Here is a 7271-nt window from a genome sequence, read left to right as displayed (position 1 = left end):
ATTTCCCCAGGTGGTCGAAACTATTCCGGAGCCCTCCAGTATACGGCACCTCTTTCTTGTTTCACTCGCTCCTTTCAAGGGGCTAGGGAAAGCGGACGAGAGAATACTGCTTAGACTTTTTACTAACACTCTACTGTGCCCGGCAGTGCTCAAACATTTCGACACTTCTTTTTCCGGCCTCTGCTCTTTCTGTGGGGAGGTGGCTGACACGTTCCACGTGGTCTGGGCATGTCAACACAATCCTTCTCTTCCGCCTCTAACCCCTTCCCCTACCCGAGAGGACTGGGAGGCGGCTCTGCTCAGCTGCCTGGACCTACCGGCCCAACAAGCCCTAGTTCAGCTAGCTCGGGTGGCGGCCCAGACCAATGGGGTCCCTGAATAAGGGACTCCACCTAGTACTGTAAGGGGAGCAGCCCACTAGGGATTGCTTCTCACGCAACCTCTCTGCAATTTTCAAATAAATGCTTTCACCACCACCACCCTCCTTTATTCCTTCTCTTACGGCGCGGTTCAGGTGTTCACCCAAATGTGAGGAAATTACGGCGCCGTTTCCTTTCATCAAGAACCAATTTTCAGGAGGAGGATAAACTTTATTTTCATCGACCAAAGTATCAATTGGTATGGGGTTATATAGCCCCATCAAGTGGACATGAGCCCGTGGCGTTCTGCGACTTCTAGGGCTCTTGTCACAAGCCGGATCTGTGTATCCGAGTCGGAACTGAGCAATGCGGCCTCCCACTGGTCTGGATTCGAGAGCTGCAAACCTCGCGGAGGGGATTCCTGAGGGCAAGCCCAGAGTATGTGGGATAGAGTGGCATGTTGGCCACATAGTTGACAGGAGGGAGAGTAGACCCTAGGGTATATGCGATTCGTAACTGTCATCCTGTGTTGTGGACCATGGCTCTTGGGGTGTCCGTATGGTGAGCTAAAACTCCACTGTCCAAAGCTCATGTCCAGATCATGTGCGCTGTCTATTCGCCCTTCTTTGTTATGTTTCAACCGTTTTGCCTCTGCTGGCAGTTCAGGTATCCAGCTAGAATAAGACATTTGTAATGCCTGTCCTTGATTATCCAACATTTAAACCACATTAGTACATTTTTATCGAAATATATAATAATCCAGGTAATTATAGACGCTGTATCGCCTAAAACGAGAAATCTCTAAAAACACGTGATTATTGCATCACTGCGCAGTCTGCGAAAACTAAAATAAAGCCGAGGAGGTGGCTCAGTGTTCATGCCGCTCGGCTGCTGACCCGAAAGACGTGGGTTTGATCCCTACCGCAGCGGTTAAATTTCAGTGGAGGAGAAATTCTAGAGGCTCGTGTACTGTGCCATGTCAGGGCACGTTAAAGAACCCCAGTTGGTCGAAATTTTCGGTGCTCTTCACTACGACGTCCATCATAACCTGAGTCACTTTGGGACGTTAAACCCCTTTAAACCATATGTTATCTTCTTGGTTAAATTTCTTCGCGTTCCAAGACACCCTAATCTAGGTTCAAAGAGTAGGGCACTCCCTCTTGAATTTTCATAAAATGATTCCTTCCTGATCTGCCTCTTCCAATTTCGATACTACCATTCGTTTATTTTTCATTAAATTAATCCAGCTTTTACCTTCTGCGTTTTTTATATGTCGTTTAACGTTCTTTATTTATCCGTACGTGTGTCCTGCATACTTACTGGTTAGTTTCGTAGTCCTTTTTGCGCCGCTGTGAGTCAACGCTATTTCTGTATAAGCACTTAAATACCTTAGCTTGGGCACAAAGCCCACCTTGGGCACAAATTTAGCTGCATCCCCGAAATTAAGCGCTGGTACCATATTATTCCAGTCCAAATACATCTGAGTACTTTATACTTCTTGTACCCCCATATTGCCCTACGTGTCATTTTCGCGGCATCTCTTCGCCCTTTCGCCCTAACAGTCTGTTCGTGCTTTTTCGTGTATATCTGTCCTTCTTTTACCTATGCCCCGATATATTTGTATTCTGCCACTCTGGGTATTTCATGGCCTTGTATTGTAAGCACCTGGCCAGTTGAATGGCTGAAAATCATCAGAGCTGACTTAACTGCGCTAAAAGCGAAGCCTAGAACGGTCTCCTTCGTCTCCACAAGAATTAGCTAGAGTTTGAAAATCTTCCTGACTATCTGCCAACTCTATACAGTATCGTACGCATACATTAAACCGGTGAGTCACGGCTCTACGACATTTCCGCCTAATCCGTACGGCAGATTATAACTAAGATTACCTTTTTGTAGCCTTCTTCCCATATTTATCATATGTGGACGATACGATGCACGCCCCTAGCGGTTCTATCGGTACATGCGCACCGGGTAGACATGCACGCACCGTTCAGTAACTTCCAATTCCATCTTCGCTGCGTTGCCCCCTTCCAATAAAAAAAGGCAAGAAGATCACGTAAATGGTGTGTTCTGGTTGTACCACGCTGAAGTGTTTCTACATTACGCAGAAATTCAACTTTAAAATCTAGCATTTATACGTTTACCATGTTGCTGTCTCTTTCCCTCTTTAAAGCAGAACCGTCTGAGAATCTCCGTCCCCAGCTTCATCAGCGACAAATCGCTGAGTCGGCTGTCAGTCACCTCTGATCGAAGTCTTTTCTTTATCAATTTGAGCTTGCTGATTGATCTTTTGCCAGTGCATTTCGTGACCATCAAGCACGGGAAAATTCGAATTGCAACGACCCGGGCGTATCTATGCAGCCAGGCTCAGCTGTTGAGAGATCCACTAGAGCGCAGGAGTTCCTTCCTTCAAGGCGGCTACGGTCTATATACTCTAAACACGAATACACCAATATTGGAGTAAAAAGGGAGTAAGCTGCCCTCTAGCGCACTCTTTTTATAATAGGGAGAACAGCGTACTCTCTTTTTGCTCCTTTCTGTTTAGAGTGTACGAATAACAAACGGACGACTTATTAGCTTGGGCTGCGCCCAGATAATAATTAAACAAGCTGGCTTCACTCATTTGATTGCTACCCCTGCCACACGGGCACAAAAAATGACATAGGTACGTAATGCGATAAGTTGCTTAATGCTAGTATTTCCGTAGCCGGGGCTACACGCCGCGATTTAATGTTCCATTTTGTGATGATTACCCTCTAAAAATTTATAACATGTTGAGAAAAGTATGAAACTTGTTGAAATTGTTGCCAATGTAGGAAAAAATATTAATAAAGACATTTCTCAGCATATAGTGTTCATTCGGAAGCGATTCTTGCCAACTCCGTGTGTTGTTTCTCGGTCGCATTCGGTCACATTTGTTTACAGTAGTGAAATTCCCCCTACGTTGTTAAAAACAGTTATCTGTACAGAAGCTTATTCAAATGGGTATTATGTATATCTTGTTTGTATACTTAATAGAGGATTTCTGGTATGCCAAATATATGTCAGTTGGCATAAGCGCTGGGCACAAAAGAACCCGTTCCATCATCGAATGCAGGTCGAATGAGTTGTGGCGAACTCATTAGGTTGCGAATGGCATTAGGACGGCTGCCATTACGCTTCGCCAGTGTATAGCACCACGCGAATGTCAATATAACTTAAGGCATTAGGTGCTTAATGTCATTTTTTGTGCCCGTGAGGGCACAAACCACCTCAAGCCACCATTACCTCACAGCTTCTCTCTCCGGCTACCCAAACCCAATGCCTTGATGCCCTTGCCATAAGTTTCAATGGCAGTCGCTCGATTCCACACGCTTAAATTTAATGGCATTAACCTTACTATGGTTTTTGGGGGTTTAACGTCCCAAAGCGACTCGGGTTATGAGGGACGCCGTAGTGAAGGGCTCCGGAAATTTCGACCACCTGGGGTTCTTTAACGTGCACTTACACCGCACAGTACGCGTGCCTCTAGAATTTCGCCTGCATTGAAATTCGACCGCCGCGGAGGGGAACGAAACCGCGTCTTAAATTCGCAGCCTACAGAGTTCGCCGCATTTCATTCGCCCGAGCAATGCGTACTCTCGTCCCCATTCCACACGCAGTAAAGCATGCGACTTTTTTTTTTTTTTAGTAACAACTTCCTATCAGGTAGCATATGGATTATCCCTAACTTTAATCAGTCAGATGAGGCACCCATACCGAACAATTCTGGACAAAAGAATTTTTGAGCGGGAAAGAGTTTATGGACGCAATTTTTTTTTCATATATTGTAAGATTTCACTATAACAATCAATATAACCGCACATCTCTCTTCCACAGGCTCGCATTTTTTTTTTTTTTTGCTGTCGTCAAAAGCGTTCACCATTGGCAGTCTTAACTGCTCCATGCGAGCGATGGAAGAAATTTAAAAGAAAGATTTTTCTGCACGTCGGAAGAATGGACCATTACCTACCTTAAATATTTCCGTAACAGTAGGTTAAAATTTTCCTATATTTAAAATTTTTCCCTGTTGGACATGTCTGCTGCATTTGCATTGAGAAGGACGCCACTTTTACCAACCCTTCGGACAGATACTGTAGGCTTGTGTGCTTGCACGCGAGTTTATGGCTACTTTTTTTTACTTGTTAAGCAAGAACAACGGCATTGTCTGCAAAATAATTTTTATATTATAATTGAGCACCATTGCCGAAATATTATGTTCGCTAGCGCTGTTTATATTCTGGTAAAATTTTTGGCTGCCCTGCGGCGTTGTTCTCCTCGTGACTTTACTGTAATTTCTTGTGTGCGTGTGGCACAGATACGTCACGCCGACAGAAGCGACCCTCTGTAGTTCAGTGGTGCCTGACCGGCATTCATCGAATTGTCCAAAATGGAAGAAGAACAAAAAGGCAGGCGCGAAACGTTGTTATACCGCATTCAGCAATTGAGAGTTGCTACACTCAGAAAGGCTGCGGCTGGGAACTCGTTTGGACTAGCCGTGGTCGCTGACTCGTCGTGGAAATATTTATCTTTATACGTATAAATTTCAGTAAACATTACAATTTCAAGTTCTAGAATTTTACTTTAAAATTCGATTTAAATACAATTGATGGCTGGTTGCCGCCGCGGTGGCTCAGTGGTTATGGCTCTCGGTGCTTCTCCAAATAATAATTGGTTTTTGGGGAAAGGAAATGGCGCAGAATCTGTCTTATATATGGTTGAAAATAGCGCTCTTTGATCACTTTTCGCTCACAGACACGGGTCGGCTGCGCGACCTTGGACACCTGCCGGCACTGCTAGTGCTGTGAAACCGTTTGGGTGGTGCTTGAGGGTGGCACTCCATGCCACATCGCTGTCATGCGGTGAAGCCAACTTTACTAACAAAAGCCTATAGAGGTGGTCTTAGCCTGGGACCCATCGCTCGCTTTGCTGCCGAAAGCGTTGCGGCAACCAAATGAACATGAATCTTATAATGAGCGGTTATTCCATTTATAGTGCACAGGTAACAGGATCAGACTTCTTATGATAGGCAGTGGCTACAGTTCCGAACAACCGTCGGCTGTGTGGTTTCGATGCGAAGCAAGTTAGCTGCAGCAGCGCCCAAAGTGAGTGGTATGCTGCCAGCACAGCGGCGGGTGGCACGTCGCTGCAAGGAGTGGGTGCACTGTATTTTGCTTCCAGGTTACAGGTAAGGTTCTCTATTGCCATTTTATATATCGAATTATGGATATATTCCCTTCGAGTTAGATATATCCGAGTCCGACTGTAATTTGACGTGCTGCCTTCATGAGATGGCTGCGTTTCATCTGTTTTACTTTCTGCTGAGTGAAAAGAACAGAGGCGATATGTCATCCCTGCGCATTTTGCCCAACAAGAACAAAAAAGCAAGTCCATTGAACCTGCAACAGGGAGACAAATATTTAACATCACGCTACGGGGCATGCGCCGATAACACGGCACGCTGGTCTGGGTCGGCGCGTGCCGTGTATTGTCTTGCGCACCTCACGAGGGAACCTCCTGACCCGACGGCGGGCGAGTCACAACAGAGCTACGGTGCCATTTCGTTATCTCATAGAAGGTGATAATGCGGTTCGCTGCAATCCACTTGTGCCCACGTCGTATCGGCTTCTGCGTTAAAATAACTGTTCGCTTGCTCACCACGTACGCAGCAAGTAAGCTCCGCAGACAAGTATATGCACAGAGCCTTTGTCAAAGATAAAGAGACCAAGGGGTTGCATCCGGGCCATGATGCATGGCTCACTGTCGGCGTTCTGAAACTCATCGTCTCTGAAACCAAGTACAGTTGGGCTATGTACCTTTGACAAAAGCTGTACACCCGTGGCGTCCGAAAATCCCACGTGAGAAGGCGAGATGCACGTGAGGAAGACGTCGTGCTTTACAAAAATGATCTATAGTCAGTCTATAGACTTCTGATAGAAACTATTGCCTTCCTATAGATATTTCTTTTTGTCTATTCATGGTCTATAGACTCTCTATAGACAAACGTCTACTAAAAGTGTGTGGCCATAAATCTATAGATTGTCTGTAGGATTTGTATTGCTATAGACTTATCTAGGGTTTGTCTATAAAGAGCCGATAGAATTTATAGACAGAAGTCAATGAACAGTCTATAGACTGTCTAAAGAAATGTTTGTAAAGGTTGCCACCTTGACGTGAAGTCGAAGCCACGGTGACGGTAAATGACTAGTGCGTGTGTCCAACTCGTTCGCAACACGGGGTAAGTGCATGGACGCTACTTTCCTATACAATGAATAAACGTCGTTTAGGAAATAGATTTTTTTGCCTGCGTATAGGCTTCAGTTTAGATACATTCTTCCTCTTGTACCGATGAATTAGTTGTGAGCATGTACAAAACCAGGCATTAATAAAGGAATAATTATTCATTAGCGTCCACTGAAACAAAGCCCCTAAACACGTTGGTTTTAAGGCAGGCATAGGAACTTTCCTTAGAAGTCCGGCGTCCAGGACAGACCCGAACTCTCCAACAGCGTTAAGACTCGAGGATTAACATGCAAACGCATTAGAGCACTTATCACCTGCTGGATGTGCTCGACATGGTGCGCAGACAACTGTTATGAATTAATGAAAGCTGTAGTAATGTACTACACCGTTGACAATACTATGCGAAAAAAGTGTTCTAACTAAAGAAGCCTATTTTTAAAATTTCCCAAGGATTTAGGTGAAACATCCTGTATACTGCGCAAACAAGGAGGCACTGGTCGGGCCGTGCGGGTGGCCGCCGGTCCAACGGGAACCGTGGTATCGCAGTTAGCACTTTCATTGTCAGCCATATATAGACTGTCAGATCATCAGAGTGTAGAGTAAATCATGTAGAAATTATACCTTATAAGGCTATTGAATTCTCAAATTCTA

Source organism: Amblyomma americanum, chromosome 5 (genome assembly GCF_052857255.1).
Source record: "Amblyomma americanum isolate KBUSLIRL-KWMA chromosome 5, ASM5285725v1, whole genome shotgun sequence".
Taxonomy (NCBI): Eukaryota; Metazoa; Arthropoda; class Arachnida; order Ixodida; family Ixodidae; genus Amblyomma; species Amblyomma americanum.
Note: the sequence above shows the minus strand (reverse complement) of the source record.